Source organism: Oryzias latipes, chromosome 6, assembly GCF_002234675.1.
Source record: "Oryzias latipes chromosome 6, ASM223467v1".
NCBI classification, from domain to species: Eukaryota; Metazoa; Chordata; class Actinopteri; order Beloniformes; family Adrianichthyidae; genus Oryzias; species Oryzias latipes.
Genome location: NC_019864.2, coordinates 11,952,575 through 11,970,797, shown reverse-complemented (window position 1 = coordinate 11,970,797; position 18,223 = coordinate 11,952,575). Strand labels below are relative to the sequence as shown.

General features: G+C 37.9%; 1 protein-coding gene across 2 annotated transcripts in view; it reads left to right on the top strand.

The window, feature by feature from the left end:
- Positions 1–13,308: 13,308 nt before the first annotated feature.
- shisal1 (shisa like 1) overlaps positions 13,309–18,223 on the top strand; it is a 48,556-nt gene continuing 43,641 nt past the window's right edge. The window contains exon 1 of one of the 2 annotated variants that reach the window (XM_011475910.3): positions 13,309–13,712. The gene's annotated coding sequence lies outside the window, so the exon portion shown is untranslated. The remainder of the gene's footprint in view (positions 13,713–18,223) is intronic. The other variant, XM_004069503.4, reaches the window with a different exon arrangement.

Genomic DNA, 18,223 nt, shown 5'->3' with positions numbered 1-18,223 from the left:
AACAGCCTTTAAAACTATTGTCTCTGCACATTTCTTATTTGATAACATTTGTTTCAAGGTGAAGACACCAGGAGCTGTCAGCACTCATCTGCCATTTATCACGGCTTCTTTTCCACCATTCAGGTTCATCAGTGCGTGCGTGTGGAGGTGTCTGTTTACGTACCAATGCATTGAAGAAGAGGAACTGTTGCCAGATCCTCCTCCACTTTTCAGATCTGCATCCAGCATGTTGTGATTGTTCGTTGAGCATGAAAAAACAAACTCCATGTTCTATGGTTTAAAATTCCTAATAATACTTTTAGCTGCATCCCTAAGCATCATTATGTTGCTTTAAGGACTAAGTTGTTAACCCTTTGACCTACTTAATGTATAAAGTCATAATTCATAGTTAATTGATTCTGACCAAATTTAGTTTTTGTTGGTTTAAAGATGACATAACTAGGCTGTGTCTGGCATTAAACACTTTAATTTTTGCTGTGCTGCTAGAACTAAAACTTTTTCGGGGATTTTTTTTTCCTTTTAAATGCAAGACAATAGTTGATGGTAAGATAAATAGTGAATAACTGTAACACAGCAGACTTAGTTTACCAGTGTCAGAAAACTAACGCAATGGAGGGTGTCTGGATTGGCCTTTTGGTTTCAGTTACAAAAAAAAAAAAAGTAAAAAAAAGTAAAATTCAGTAAAAAAAACAAAACAAAGGACCCTGAAAAACAGAACATCTTCTTGTTGGATGTTGCTTTGGATGCGTGAGGTGTCTGGCCAGTGGTCGCAGTCTCTGTCTTGTGTCGTTTTAGGTTAATGTTTGATGATTTATGACAAATCAAATTGAAATCACCTTGACTGCTTTTGTCCAAAACCTTCAAGAAAACCAGAACATTTCTTCTTTTTTTTTTCCTCCCATAGCTTACATACACACACACTCCTGCGATGATGAAGCACAGACCCTGAGGTGCATTAAGTCTGAAGAGTTGACAGATGGAATCAAACAGTGAAAACAGATGAAAGACAAGACACAGTGTGTCTCCTTCGCTCTGTATGTGTGTGCGTGCAAGATCAAAGCTAATCTTGTCCTTTCTCTAGGCGATCTGTAAAACACATTGTCACTGTTCACTCAGAAAAGGTTTGAATCAGAATCCATTGCGGTAACTAGAAGAGCATCCATTTTTATGGATGCATGGTGACATTGACGTACAACAATGCCAATTTAGGATGGACACTCGCTGTGAGGAGTTTGGCCTTTTGTTGGTGTTCTTGTGATGTTGTGTTTTTACGTTTTATGTGTGTTCCTTCTGTCACACCAAGTCCTAGCATAAACTGCTGCCTTGATTTAAGCTAATGATCCTTAGTGTATTTCAGTATCTTATGTGTCATTTCAAATTCACTCTCCCTACTTTCTGGTTAGTGCACCTAATAGGGCGTTTGCAGTTTTGTTGGGGTGTCCATAATCTCTAATGTTCTGGAAATTTCACAGAAGTCTATACGAAAAACCAGAGTGCATCAATGCTCACTAGATTGGCAAATATAGACCACAATCTATTGAGTTTTAGTGATTTGTCATTTGAAAAATGGCGGAAACAAGTCGCGTGAGGTAGATAATCTATAAATCTAAGTATCCTTATCATCTATTTTTTAGTAATAATCCAAGTTTTCATCATTAGAAAACAGTAGATTCATAAATTGTCTTTGTAAAATGTTTTGTTTATTTAGTTTTTACTGTTTAAAAAAATAGTGACCATGTGTCTGAATTCTTTTTAAAACAACGGCACTGGATAGTTCATCATTGAATTCAAACATAGCCGTTGGTCAGGTCATCTGCATTGTCACCCTTTTGTTTCGCCCTTTGTTTCATAGTTATTAGTTTATTAGTCAAAGTTTTAGTTCCTATCATCCAGCCTGTTCTGCTGCATTTTGGATTCTTCACCACCTTTAGCTGTTGCTGTAATAAGTTTTCTTCAGGTTGCACAAGCTGTCACGACTGCATCTTTTTTGTCTCATCTCAGGGTGATGTGTCAAAGCCTTTGGGTTATAAAAAGTCAACATTACACACTCATTTCAGAAATCATTCATCCCATTAGCCCTGGGCAGGCTCATATATTTGCAAATCAGATTTTCTTTGTCACCCTCTTGTTCCTTGTAGAGGAGTTGGAAGCCACCTTGTTGCTAACCTGTACAATGTTTTGCATGAAAGCTAACAATTTAAACATAACAGCACAGTAATTTCCCATTAATTAATGGGCTGCCTTCTTAGAAAAATTAGATATTTATTGGTCAATAAATCATTCCAATCTCCCCTCCTCTTTTGTGGTTTCAGAGATACTGATTTTCCTGGTGTTAATTTGGAATGATTCCCAGAAAAAGCAATTAAGAAACTGGGTAACTTAGATTAGCACTATGTGACAAGCATGAAAACAAGTGACCATGAGACTTAGATTAGCAAACACTGATACTGAGAATGTGGTCACAGCTACGTCTGTTTAGTGTTGGTTCAAAAGAATGTTAAAATAACAGCAAATTTACACTATATATAATGTATACTAGACGTGATGCCCTATTAATGGCAGAAGAGCTTGAAAATACTTGTCTAATTATGGAAATGTATTTATTATTTAGAGAACCATGATTAGACAGTATTTTCCTGGGATTTGTGTTGCTGATTCATTCCTTTCACCCATTAAACGTATTGGTTTTACAATTTGTGTTGATGATTCATTTTCAGATGATTGGAGAGCCTTGTTTTGTGTAGCCAAACCACACCGCCCCAAGAAAGCAGAGGTTTATAAATATCTTTTTTTAAGAAGAGACTGCATCCTTTAGTAATTTTGGACCAAAAATCAAGGACATAGGCCTAAAGCAATCAAGAAATAAGCTCTAAATAGGTTTGGGGTAAAAAATAATAAGGATTTCCCATTTTTACATTATTATTATTATTATTTATAACATATTGATCCATAAAAAAGTGTTCGTTCATCTCTTCTGGGAGGCAGACACAGGGATTTGAGATTATTTGTGTTGATTTTTTTTCCCTTTTCAAAAAAATAGGGAACAGATAATAGAAAATTGTGGTCTTTAATCTACTTTTTAACTTAGAATTTTCTGGCTAAGAATTGAGATGTGTTTTCTAGATTGTGAGCTTCACATTGGCTTAAAAAAATGATTTTTTTTTCTCATAAAAAAACCCCAGAAATGACTGAAAGACAAGATGCCAGTCAGACAAAGAAAAACAGAAGAACTGTTGTTCACTATTCTCTAAATAATGCAGGCCATCATTGTTTAATGGACATTTAAAAAGGTTTCTCCCTACTTGGATGGTAAGAAAAAGTAATTTAGACATAAATTCATAGCATTTTAAATATTTCTTTGCATTTCTCTGTTGGACTGAACATGGAGTTTGGGAATTTTATTCACCATTGGTAACATGGATTAGTTTGCTGTTCCTTCACTCATTCCATATTTGGTTAATTGAAATCTGAATAAAGTTTTTAGAAGTTTTTAATTTGTCAGAGGTCAGCTGATCAGTGTTTGGGGATTCCCAATTTCCGTCCTGCAGGACTCGTGATGTGATGCAGCGAGACACTCTCAGGCGCAGATAGGTGCTTGAAGGCTGCTGAATCGCCGTTTAAGGGTCCTTGTGTAATCACATGAAGAGGCTGTTGTGCTAATTGACAATATACGCACTTACTCACTCTTCAACCAAAATCAGATTCAGACATGCGTGTTGTCATCTCAGATCATCCAGCTGTTCTCTTTCTATTCCTGTATAGAGTTACGTGCAGCGATTCCAAATGTTTTTTTGGAAGGCAATTTTTAGAGCATCTTTTAACCTATACGCATAGAGATCAGCAAGAAACCGTGATATTTATCTTATATTTGTATTTTTGCTCACTGTCTGAGTATGTACGGTAAAAGAATTACATGCAGTTTTGGAGAATGGAGCTGAGATTTCATCCAAATCTAATCAGTTTCCTCTTCACCTGAATTAGCTGGAGCATCCTGCTGGAGAAGCCGGAAGTGATATCAAATCTGCATCTTTTGTAATGCACTTTCCTCACAGAGAAATTATTCATCACTTATGATAAACCCTTTGCCGGCCTCACAGCCTTTGTCATTTTCAATCCTTATACTGCAAGTGGAGCTACAGGGCACTGTTGATTAACGAAAAATACGAATTTGCAAACAGAGATGACTCTCATTAAGGCTGGTACTAATTCCTAATTCACCTAAAAAGTCAAAAATGAAGTCTCTGATTTATAAAACAGTAGTAAATGACAGCAAATTATGTTTTGTTTTCCAATAATTAAACAAAAACAATGAATATTGATCAGCAGTTTGTTGAGTCAATACAGAGATCATGGTTGCATTGTAGCAACACATGTTGTGTTTGTTTCTCTAATTAGCTATTAAGTGTCACTAGTTAATCTGCCACAATGTGGTGGCAGATTTAGTTTTAGTGGAAAGAAAGAGACGTTGTCCCCAACTGACCTTTGTGTGGCTCTGTCCTCTTGCTATTAGCAGCCAACCAATTTGATGTTCTTGTTGGGAAGGAGGCCTCTAAAAGCCGAAATAAACTCATGTCCTATCCAGGTCTGCCTGCCATTGTGTGCTCTTTTTGTAAAAGGCTTAATGGAGGACCTCCTTTAATGCCTCAGTTGGTCTAAATGTTAGCATCGTAGAGCTGAATACCCTTTTACATTCTAAGGTCCTCTATGTTGTTATTTTAGATCAAAAACAAGACCCAAAATAGAGCCGATAGAGCCCGGTCTTTTTTGTTTAAAGTATGTCTAGAACAGTGGATGAGGTTTGTTATGTTTCCATCTAATAATGAAGTGTTTTGCAGAAGCTGGTGCTGTATTTCTTTAAAAAAAAAAAAGATCCCATTACTTTGGAACTATTCACAGAATATTAAAAAAATGAATTTCTGTTGCATGTTTGAGGGAAAAAAGGTTACTACTAAAAGGCATCTGTGGAAAAAAACAATTTTTGCTTTTTTTAAGATTGTTTTTCTATGTATTTGTAAGTGCCTTGAAGAAACAGAAAGAATGAGAGGTTGGTTTCACAGAAATCTATTAGTGGGTTTTCTGAAGGGGTTAGAAGGTCACGTCGTGTCTTTTTTTCTCCACAAACAAAAATATGAGGCACATTTTCTTTATCTTTTTTAAATACACAGACAGTGCAGAAAAAACATAAAAATACTGTCTACGCTTCTATTTTTCAGTTTCCCAAATATACCGGTGTATAATTTCAGTAAACATAACAAAAGACCCCTGTCAGAAAGATTTTCGGTTTAATACTGTTAAAAATTCTTGATGATGGAAGGTGCTGGATAGTTTAAGCAATCAGCTGACTGGGATTGATACAGAAGCTTAATCTTCAAAAGACTAACAGTTTAAGATGTATCCTTCCAAATCTGAAGTTTGCAATGCGCCTTCCTTTTAATGAAGGCACGTAAACTTCAGGTTTATATCGATTTTCTGAATATTTAGAGCTTGCAGTGGATTTGGGTGTGGAGGTAGCAGGTTTGGTTCAGCCTTGCATGCCATTCCATCAAAGTATTCTTGGGCAAGACACGGAACCCCACACTGCCTCTGGTGTTTATAGGTTGGTGCCAATGCAAAGCAGCAGAGTGTGAATGTGTGTGTACATGGGTGAATGGGACTGTCAATAACTTTTGGCCTTAACCTGTTAACACCTGAACTTTAGCTCCAGTGTTGACATTCTTTCGACTACTATAGCTCTTCAACCATTTATGCCGTTAATGTAATTCCAGCAGATTTGGAATTGCAGAAAATTGCCTTTAACACTTTACAGTAGAGAAGTGTTTACGCGATCAACGTAAATCTACTTCTTCTGTTGCAAAAAAAGTCTTTTTACCAATGTAAAGTGCAACACTTTACATTGGTAATGTGTTGCATTTCGGTGCAATGCCAATATAAAAAGCTACTTTTCTCCACATCGGAATCAGCTGATTCCTTTTGATCACGTAAACAGTTGGAGATTAACGCTGTGACACAGAGCGTGTGTTATGTTGGTGTTACCGGCTGCATCTCCAGTGTTAGTGGGTACACAATACACCATTTAAACAAATAATTTGTGTAATTTATTCTTTATGATCGCCCTAAAAGTATATTTACAGTTGTTTTTTTTGTTTTTTTTCATTTGATTTGAAGACTGTCAAGTCATTTCTTTTTTGGGGCTTGTTGTTCTGAGCTATTGTGTTAATTTGAATGGATCTCGGCTCTGAGAATCCCAACAATCCTTTTTCACTCATTATCTGGGATCAAAATAGAAGAGATCACCACCAAAAGACGTGACACGCTGTTCAGGTGAAAAAAGCTATTTGACTTAGAAAAAGAAAAAGAATGAGTTTAATCTGTGGGGAATAATTGTCCTAATCATGCTGGATCCTTTTTTCCCAATAAGTCTGACGTTTTGTGACAGACTCAATAACTTTTTATCTCCAGCTGTGATAGAAAAAGGAAGCTTTGTTACTTTTCGTTTCGCTTGCGGTGGATTTTCACATAAGCTTCACAGCGGATACTCACAGAAGTCCTTTTGAAAGCTTTTTCACAAAAACCTCAAACATCATTTATCTGGACTTTGGGTGGACCATTTCGACCTACTTGTTCTCCCCGCTGAGGCTTCACAGCGACAGAGCATGACAGGTGACAGCCCTCTCAGGCTTTTAACACAGATGGGGATGAAAAAAGCAGATTGACATAAACTAAATATTTTATCAAGCTGTCCTCTGTAGTTTAGGATTTCTTTTAAGCCTTTTATATTTTCAAAAATAAGAAATATTGTATGGCTTTTATAAAACCGCTTGAACTCCTATAAAGAAAAGTTCTACTAAAAATATTCCCAATGTAAGATTGAAATTCCTGTGCCGGTGTTTATACCATTTACAAGTGTTAATGTTAAAACAGGATGTTAAAAACTGTAAAACTTGAATCGACCAAAGCAATTTACAAAAAATAGTGTCATAATTCAAACCTGAAAAAAATAAGGCTGTATGATGTTTAAAACTTTCTGTCATCTTCTAATTGTTTCTCTACACTTTGTAAAATCTTAAACTAAAGTTGTACCAAGCATGTTGCATGTTTTGGATCTGGACCGCACAAATGAATTCCTGGTTACTGGAATGAAATCTGTAAATTGAAGCAAACCTGAACTGAGGTTTGGGAAAACCATGACAGCTGCAAGACTTTCAGACTTGGTCAGAGTCACACTGGGAAAGCAGAGGTATTTCAGTTCAGTGCCAAGACCGTTTTATCTAGTCGATGTCATGAGATGACATCGACTAGACATAGAGCTGACACAAAAACAAGACAGTGCAGGTGTGATTTAAAACCTGTTAGAAAGTCTGTTTTTTTAACCGCCTGAGCAGTGGGGAATGGAAAAAATTGAGTCCTAACTTTAGGGAATTTTTAGGAAGTTTTTCAAAAATATTTTGGAACACGTTTTTGATGTGCCTCACATCAGCTCAGAGGGGAACGAGCATTTTCAACATTTGGACTGTAGCTGTGGAACGCGTTATCGCTAAATTCGGCGGGCAGCCTCACTGTCCGTTTGATATTTTTTTATTTCTCAAAACTTGTTTTTATAACAAGGCTTTTGACACAGCATGAGACTCTGCTCTGCTGGTGTTTTTGACTGTTTCAGCTTTTATCTTGGGTTTTTATGCTTTTCTGGCACTTACTTCTACTGTTTTTACCGTCAGTTGTTGGAACGTTTTAGTTGTTTTTAACATTTAGAGCTTTCAATGTACAGCGCCTTGTTTGACTGCAGTCCTTCAAAGATACCATATACAGTAAATAAACTTGAGTTTAGTTACAAATATAACAAAATATATTCTTCAATGCTTTTTTTGTTCAGGGTGATATTAAATGAAGTCCTGAATTTAGTGGTGTTATAAGGATTGGCGACGTACTGCATAAAAGGGTTCCAAAAGTGGGTCAGTTTCCAAAAAATATAACTGGGTAATTCTTTTTACCTGACCTTGTTTTTTTGTTTTGTTTGTCAAAACAAATTTATATTAGCTAAAAATATGACACTGAAAAGGTGCATTGGAAATTCATGCTTAAAGACACATTTTTAGCTGCTCTCTCACTAGGATAAATATCCCATTGTGCCAATGGCTGAAAAAAATAGAAGCCCCCCCCCCCCCCCCCTCCTCCTTTTTTTGAATGTGTTTTCTCTATGATTCTGTATAACTGACACAGAGCTGTCAGGACTGTCTGCATGAGCAAGATTCTAGTTTGATTGTTTCACAAGCAGAAAGAAGAAAGAAAGTCATAACGTAGTGTATTACAGATGGCTGAGTGGGCTGTGGTTAAATGGAGTTTTTGCTGATAAAAAGTGACACCGTACAGGCTGCTTTCAAGATTGGGTTTACACCTTTGAAGCAATTAGGAGGACACACTTCACTATGAGACACAGAAGGTGGACAGCTTCTAATAGAGTGCCCACGTTTAGCAGGTGTCTTTTTGTCTTTGTGTGTCGTTTTTTTTTTTTTTTTGTATTTGTGTGTGCATTTCTTGCAGTGTTTCTGCGTCACAATTATATTTCAGAGGCGTAATTGAGTATCATTCTCCATCCTTACAAAAAGCGCTTGCCAGATGGATAAAATAATTTTTAAAAAGGTATTCTTCATCTGCAGTGACCTTTGAATAGAAAGGGAAAAAGTAGCAAAAGATAATTGATGTAGCCCTTAGAAAGTACCAGGATAACTTTTTAATTAGCTGCACCCATGTTAAAAAAGCAAGGATGTGCAATGACTTGCAGAGATTTGCTCAATTCGATTCTCCCCTGACCTCTTTGCACTGCGCCGAGCAGGTCCCTGAAGAAATACTTGACAACAGCATTCACTCATTTAATTACTGCCGTGATGCACACATGAGCTGCAGGACACACATTCACGGCTAACTGAACATAATAACCTTAAACTTTGCTTAAATCACATCAGCTTTTATAAACAAAGAAACTAATCTACTTTTGTGGTGACAATTTTGCAAAAGATAACACAAAAAAAGTATTACTGTGCTTCATTTAAAGATTTAAAAAAAGGCAACTCTTAAGTGATCAAGTTGTGCATTCTGAAGAGTTGTTAAAAATAATCTTCTATTCAATAAAAAAAGGGAATTGCGGCATGCATTTTCTCTCCTTTTTGGACTATCTGTAATGATCCATCATTTGTGGGTGGTATTATTCCTGATAACCATCTGCTTGGAACACAATAAAACAATGGGTTTGCCACGTTTTTGACCCCACACCTGGGTATAGAGACGGGCCGACTGAAGATACGCCGCTGTCCTCGGAGAGGGAAACACCTGCAGGTCAAGCCCCAGACTCTATGACTCATCGAGCTTCATTCACTTGAGATTCAAATGCATTCATTTCATGTCCCTTCATTACAGGCATTTTCTCTGATTAGCAACAATTCACACATTCATTTGTCATGCTTTTCTCCTGACCTTAGCCATTCAATATTGTATTTGGGAAAATATGTATTTTAACTATAGGTGTTGCCTCATGAGAGCGGCTCCTGCAAATATTTAAAAGTCCCACTCTGATAATCTTGTGATCAATTGTAAAAGCGTTCTTAGTGTACTTTTAATTATGATTATGGAGTTTTAGCCTAAGTCGAAAGAACTGTTGTTTTCTAGGACATAGTTTCTGCAGAGTGATAATATTTCATCAGAAATTCCCCTCTGAGTTGTGGGTGGAACTGTTGGCATGGAGTGAGCCCACCCTCGTTTCCCATCATCCATCTGTTTACACTCTCTAACGCTAGCTTAGAGCCCCTCACAACTTCAACAAGAACAACAAATATGGTGAGCAATATTGCAGCTATCCAGCCATACAGTTTTCAGGTTAGATGTAGCACTGACTGCACAAGCAGTGACAGCCAGTTTAGGACTTAATTTAATATCACCTTGAATGAAAAAGCATAGAGTGCAACTCCATTTTTTTTCCTGCTCCTGTTTGACATTGATTTGAGTAAAGAAAACACTCATTTTTAAGCTTAATTTTCTTTATATATGTTCTCCATTATCGGAAAATGCCACAAGAACATGTAAAAAACACAATTTTTAGTGGAGTTAGTCTTTAACTACATCCTGCGTATAAAGTGTGAAATTTTTTCATTTTAATGTGTTTTATGAACAAATGCTACAAGATATCGATTAAGACTAAGACTTGAGAGGTAATTATAAATAAACTGAAAGTTTCCGGAATTTGTGGATAAAGGTACTGGATCCAAAGCGAGACATCCTCACCAAGTCCACATGCAGATTGTATAACGAAAAAAAAGAAAAAAACCACGGTTCTGGGGATGCATTATATCGCTGCTGTGCATGCTTCCTCCTGGCTGAACATCATACAGGTCAATCACCACACAGCCTGCTGTAGGCATCCCTGTCAGCTCATCTTCCCTTTGACAGAAACTGGCCCTTATCAGAGCTTCCCGGCTCTCAGCACATGAGGACATTTGTGTTAGAGCAACAAACAGCAGCTGAAACGGCACAGAACCTACTGCGCTCCGTGGGAGCATTTCTTGCTCGGTCAGCAGCGTTAAGACGATTTGGCCATATGTTCATACTCTTCGTCTCGCCACTTCAGAGAAATCCTGTCTCACTTAGTACGTTGTGTGACTGTAGATATCTGTCATCTAGACTGTGTCAGTCCGTGTGCCACGAGGCATTCTGACACTTCATCAGCCTAATTTAAAAAGCTGTCAGGAAGTCGTCTTACTCACCTCTTGTTGAGGCTTGTGACCTCATTGATCTGTTGCTCAATATGCATACTGGCCCAGTTTCCATCCCACTCAGGGGACTCACTTAGGCTTTCTGGCTGCCATGTTGCATCAAAAACCAACAGAGCATACAGGTAATACAAGAATATAATGCTCCTAGGATGTCCCATCCTCACACTTCAGTGTGTTTTGTGTGACTTCAAAATTTTGCTTAAAAAATTATTAATTTTTAAATACTTCTGAAAAAATATTGATGCTTAATGCTTGAAAACATGTGGTAACATGTATTTGTGTTAGTTTTTGTCGATTTCAACTGTTTTTCTTAAATATTTTGACCTTAAATGTATCAAATATAATTTTTGAGAGTACCTTTTAACATTTTTCAAACTGTTGAAAACATAGGTTTCCTTGGTTTATTTTATGCCACTAATAAGATGATCTATTCCCCATTTTTTTATTTGAATACAATGACTCAAAGTTACCATTAATGTGATCTGATTTGATTTTTTGCATTTATAAGCTTTTGAAAAAGCAAAACACTAGCAGTTTTCATATTAATTTCACCTGACTGTGTCACATGGTTCACTCTTGCAGCTGCTGCTTATGCATCAACAGCTGCTATTTTAGTGAATATGATATGTGTCTGTCAACTAAGACAAGCTTGCCTTGTAAACATGTGAAGTAACTGCTACATTTACCCAAATTCATGTATACATAAGATAAAATAGTTGGATCTTTAATAATGACGTTATGTAAGATTAAAAAAAATCAGAAATATTTACATTTTGGAGATCAAAGTAAAAGCAGAAATATATTTTGTGCAATAAAACATAATACAAATAATGTATGACCTAAATTCTAGACAAATAAAGAACATATACATAGATATTGGCCTTTATTTGGCATCAACTCAAAAACGTTCTCCCCTCCAGAGCTGCGTGGTCATGCAAAATGCACTTTAGCCCTGGGTAACAGACTTAATGGCTTAGTCAGGTATATTGAGCCAACAGTCTGATTTTACAGTCATATAAAGGTGACACTCTGGCTCGGTTGCCATGGAAACATATACTGAACACATGGCTGGCTCTGGAGCAGCGCAGTGGATGTTAAGAGTTCTAGATGAAATCATCTGTCAAAAGCTGTATCCTTTGACACGGAACTGTGCTCATGAGATCCCAGTTAGCGAGTCAAATGGAGCGTTTTATTGCTGGAGACAGACGCACTGGTTTAGTGTTCTTTATGAAACCTGTTGAACTGTGCATTAAGCCAACTGAATGTTGCATGTAGATATAGAACAAGATTTGTGTTAAACCATATTAGCCCAAGCACAACTCCAGTATAAGACAAAAATATGTAAAAAGAAAGGATTTTCTTGACCATACAGACATTGGCTCCAACACAGGTCAAATACTCACTCCTATGACAATTGTGTTTTTGGTGTTTTTAACATGTTCTTGTAGCATTTTCTGATGATGGAGGATATACAAAAAAAAAAATAAGCCTTAACTTTAGGTGCGAAGTAAACCCACCCTCATTTCCTATCATCACTTTGTTTACAGTCTCTGGTTACACTCTCTTTCTCTAGCTTGGAGCCCCTAACACCCCCAACCTATCATTACCGGTTCAACAAAATGGTGAGCAATTTTGGAGCTATCCAGTTTTTTTTTGCCAAATGCCAGCTCGAATGAGGAAAATGATGACGTGCTTGGATCTAGTTGTTTACAAGTGGATGAATCAGAATGGAGCAGAGCAGGGAGCCTTTGGCCCACCGACTGTAGCACCCACGTCACTGCTAAAGGCACTTTCCAACAGCATTTTTTTCATCTGCTCCTGATTCACAATGAATTGAATAGGAAATAGTAATTTTAATCATAATTTTCTTCATATATTTCCTATATCATGAAAAAAATGCGACTTAAAAACACTAAAAACACAATTTTCATTCAATTCAATTACGGTAAGCTTTAGCCCATTATTACGACACAGTTATTTCAACGGGCTTCAGTAATTGTACAAAAGATAAAATCAGTAATAAAATCCAATAGCTGATTGCTAAACTAAACAGACTAAACTAAACTAGGCATCCCTGCCCTCAGACCCTCCTTCTTCTTGGAAAGAAAGAACTCCCAAAAAAAGAAAAAACAGATTCCAGGAAGAAGAAAAAAGAAGAAACCTCTGGGATGTCCACATGGGTTCCTAAGATCCAGGGCACTACAACATTTTTAGTAGAGTAGGAAGGGAATACAGATTTAGCCAAGTGCGTTCAAAAGTAAATCACCGGAAGAAATTGCGCCTCCCGTATCAGAAAATTACGATCACAACTATAATCTTGAATTTTTTGTGCAAAAAAAGACAATCTAAATTTAAAAAATCCCCACCAAACTCTGGGTAAATTCATCCTTGAGAGATTTGGAGCATTAACAGGAAGTCTTTTTCCCCTCAGGAGAGAACCAAGTTACTTTAAAAGCCACTGACCCTATGGCTTCTGCAAGGAAGGAATGCACGCACACCAGACAGACGCAGAGATAAACAAGAGTTGGTTTCGAACACAGGATCACCCTCCTGTGCTTCTGCTCTCTCTCTCTCTCTCACTCCTCTTACTCGCCCACTTAGTATCATTTCATCTCTTCCTTCCTTCCTCTCCCCCTCTTTCTCTCTTTTTCTCATGTGCGCCTCTCGCACATGCACTAACAGTCAGAGTGCTCTGACGGATGGGGATACACTGCCAAGGCGGACTAAGGGGTGAGAAGAGTGTGTTTCTTCTCTGCACTGGTGTGCTTTTCTTCTCTTGCGCCTGGCTTCCCTCACGAGCTGGTAATTTTAAACCCCGGCCCCGAGGATGAGGAGGATCTTATTGTGACGAAGACGCAACAAAGGGAAGAGGGAACCAAGAAGCAACAGGGTGGGAAATTCTGCTCGCGTGAGAAAAGCACATCTTTTTCTGTTTCGGCTGGATCGAGCAAGGTTAGTGAGGAGAGCTGCTTTTCATTAAAATAAACTATTGCTGCTGCTATTCTCTGTACTTTTAGTTGCGTATTTTCAAGTGCTCACTTTTTGCTTAAAGTTTTGGTTAAATTATGTCACAAAGCTTTGCTTCTTAAGATCAAGAACTCAGAAAGTCATACATTTCCAGATCTTGTATTTTGTTGATTTTTTGGGGTTTTTTTCACTTTAAAGTTTCACTTTAGACCCCCCTTTCACAATAAAATCTCCCAACGATGTAGACAGTTGTAGTCTCCCTGGTTGGAAGGTATAAGACAGTGATCTGAAGGTAAATGAGAGGACAGCTCGCTCTTATTGCCGCCCATCAGCTGTCACTTTACACAGGAGGCAATTAAGCAGGATTGTCAGCCGATGCTGCTGGTAACTTGGAAACAGGCGTGTGGGAGACTCACAGTGGCGTATGATGGGATTCAGGGGGGGCCGAGGAAGGAGGAAATTCCCTTTGTTCATTCACACAAAAGCCCGTTTCTCTGTGGAAATCCTGCTCTCGCCCGCGTCTCTGTGAAAAACCGACCCAAGGGCAGCGCTTTGAGAGCTTTTATGATTTTGCACGGTGGTGAGGATCGTTCAAGTGTGTGCAGTCAGAAGGGAGAGTGCAGAAAAAGAAGTGTTTACGGGCTGCCGCATGCATTTACTCGCACAAACTGTACGGGTTCGTTGAGTCTCTCCGGTGCCGAGCTTTCACCGTTAATTTTTAGCCAGTTGAAAAATGATTTACGCCATGATGCTGTCAAACAATAAACTGAAAATAGAATCATCATGACCTCCTTGCATAGACTTTTATTTATTTAGGGGACACAACTTAAAAGCATGTTTACAGTGGAAAAAAAAGGCATTAAAAATTCATTCTTTGTTCAAGCTTTGCTTATTTGTAGCTGATTACATACATCTTTACATCGTTGAGACCAACAGAGCTGCTCACTACTTAACACAAAGCCTTTCGGCAGCCATATTTCTCAGCATTATAAAGATAAGGTGAAGGGGATGTAGAGGTTGGCACAAAAAACAACAAACTTTGATACTGAAACATATAAACAGATATATTTGTCTGTGGACCATCTAAAAGTAGAAATGATCTTTCACCTACAATTGATGGACAAAAAAAAGACTTTCACTTTAAAGTCACACTGCCTTCAGCTTTTGATTTCTGGCCTTTTAATTATGATAATCAAGAAGCGTGTTGTTTTCTAGGACATCGTTTCTACAAAGCAGCAGGAGTTCATTAGAAATTCACCTTTTAGGTGTGATGTGGAGTAAGGGCATCCCCCTTTTCCCATCATTCATCAGTTTACTCTGTCTCCTGCTAGCTCACAGCCCGTCACAACCCTAACATAACAGTGCACAGTTCTTCCAAAACCCCCGTTTTCACTGGAGTGGGTCTTTAAATATTTACTGTTGAGTGGAACAGCAGTTTGAATCAAAGCAGAGCTTAGAGGTTCATGTTCCTCAGTATAAACAGGTGGAAGTATTTCTGTACGGAGCAGGTGTTGACACAAAATGAGAGAAATTGCATAAACCCACAGTTTATTCATGTCCGTTACAGGAAAGTTGGGTCCACTTTCAGCAGAAAGTGTTTATACAGACATCCTTAAGATGAGCTAAGAAAAGGGGTTTCATAAAAGAGCTCTTGTGGTGTGAAGTCCTCGGCATCAGTCACTTCAGTGTCTGAATGTAAGTGAGGTCAGAGACGACTTCTGCAGTAATCAGTGTATAAATTAAAGCTGTTTCCTGGGTTATTTTGAAACAACAACACAGTCTCTTGTGGTGGTTCTACATCAACGAAAACTTTATTTGTCCTTGGTGAATTAAAAAAAAAAAAACAGATAACACATGGAGCCAGCCTATAGTAATCACACACCCACATGATAGGGAGGCATAAATGGAAGAGACGTCGTGACCAGCTGCTTGGCAAAAGCCCTGGAGGTTAAAAGAAAAAAGAAAAAACCAAAGTGAGGAGAATTTCAAATTCTGAACAGATGATCAAACTGGTGGTAAAACTGCAGAGTAGCCAGAGGCACAAGCAGTCTTTTTGCAGACTTATTTTTCTTCTTGATCTTCAACATAAATGTAAAAAAGGCAGGGTTAAAATGAAGATATATATGGCGGATCCTACTGTGAAGTACTTTAGTCATCACAGGCATACCTAATGTGTGTTATTACAGGTAGATCAGGAGTCATATGACTTCACAGTTAATTAAATGTATTCCTTATTAGTTTAATAGGATAATTATTAATAATCTGCTACATTTAAAGACCCACTCCGATCACCTTTTGATCTATATTTAAAGCATTCCTAGTGATCTTTTAATTATGATTATGCGGTTTTTAGCCAAAATCCAGAAACCTGTGTCGTTTTCTAGGACATAGTTTCTGCAGAGCATCAGAAGTTCATTAGAAATTCAGCTCTAAGTTGGGGGCGGGACCATTGGCGTGGAGCAACCCCACCCCTCTTCTTATCGCCCATAACGTTCTCCCACTAGCTTACAGCCCCTCACTTACCCAAACCTAACATTAGCTGTGCATCAAAAATGGTGAGCAATTTTGGAGTTTTCCAGCCGTACAGTTTTTAGCCAGATACCGGCTCGGACGAGGAAAATCAGGTCGTACATGGATCTAGTCCAGGGATCTGCAACCTTTTATACTGAAAAAGCCATTTGGGCCAGTTTCTTATTGACAAAAACCCAGCGGGAGCTGCCAAGTCCTGGTTACATTTAGAAAAAAACACTTCTTTTCTCCATGTTTTTGTGGCCACTAGTACATTCATTTATGAAGTATACCTTATAAATAGGTTCAACAGTTGAATTGTAACAGTATTGTGGTTTTCCATATATAACAGTTTTAACTTTTTACTCTGGACAGCAACAAATACAGGTTCCTTTCAAAATAAAATACATCCTGTGTTAGATAAGATCCTCTTGCAGCAGCAGATTTATTAGAATTATAAAATGCTAGAAAGTCCAAGATGGTATTTTCCATCATTAGGACCTCTTTCATCCAGTTTCCTCTTCTGCCACTGATTAACATGACAACATTTGTGTAGAATCTTTTTTTTTTTTACATGTAACTGCAAAAAGATAATGTTATTCTAGCACATTAAACCTTTTATCATCAGTTTTGCTCAGCTATCTGACATTTAAATGTCTAAACATAGAAACCTAAAAAGTAAATAACTGAAAACAGATTAACCAAAACTAGAAACCTAATATTAATACAAATTGTCAGCATTTTTCTTTAAAGCCAAAGAGCAACACTGGAGAAATAAAACAGCTGCATTTGGCTCTGGAGCCTCAGGTTGCAGACCCCTGATCTTGTCGAATGCATCAGAATGGAGCATTTTCTGTGTGACAAATACAATCTTTTCAAACTGCATTTTTTATCTGTTATTATTTTACCTGTTCCTGATAAACTACAATTTGAATTAAGAAATACTCAGAAATGAAGTTTAATTGTCTTTATATATGTCCTCCATCACAAGAAAAATGCTACAAGATGTTCAAAACACCATTTTCATTGGAGTGGGTCTTTAAATATTATTGCATCATTGAAACTGCAGTGTATTAAAATCAGAATCATGCAAAGCTCATCAGATAGCTTTGGTTTTCACAAACCATAATAGTTCTTTTTTACTTCTGCACACCACAATTTCTCTGTCTCGTTATTAGTAACTGTTGTTTACACACACCTGCAACACATGCTGATTTAGCATAGAAAATAAGGAAACATGGTTCTGCGTTGAAGTAAACAGCAGCTGACGGGCATTTAAGCGCAGGTTGACTAAACCTGGCTAAGAAGCATGTGCATCTAAGTCATAAGCAACTTTATCCCTTCAAGATGTGCTTTACTATTTTTATTTTGACTTTGACTTGCAGGCACTTCATTTGCATAAATCTTTTTACATCAGTTGTAAAAACGCTTTGAGGCCTGTTTGACATTTGAGGTCAGGTGGATATGAGGGTCACCTGAGCTGCACACACCACCAGCCGCAACCAATTGCAAAAAGTACAGCGGTTAGGGGTTGCAGTTAATGAGGCAATTAAATGATAAGTCTAAACAGTTACAACCTTCCACCCCTCCCCCCAAAAAAACAAAAAAACAGCACGCCGGTGAGCACGGGGGTGTGCTGTTTTCCAATCCGCCTGCCGCGCTGAAAACTGGGGTTTATCTGTTCTGTCATCGTGACATCTCTCTCCGTAGGGTTCACACCAGATTGCTCTGCCCTCAACCTGCCTCTGTGTGTGTGTGTGCAGGGTTTTTATCTCTGCTTATAAAGCTGCGTTTTTTCCTCCTGCCTGTTTGTGTGTTTGCAGGGGAAAAAAAGGCAAATCGTCAACACTGTTGAGCAGAACGTGTAGGTTTTCAAAACCATGTCAGTGCCAATGCAGCTGTGTGAATGTTTGCAGTTCTATGTATGCAAGGAAAAGAAAGATGACTTGAGATGCTGACAGTAGCAGGTTCTGTGATGAAGCACTGAC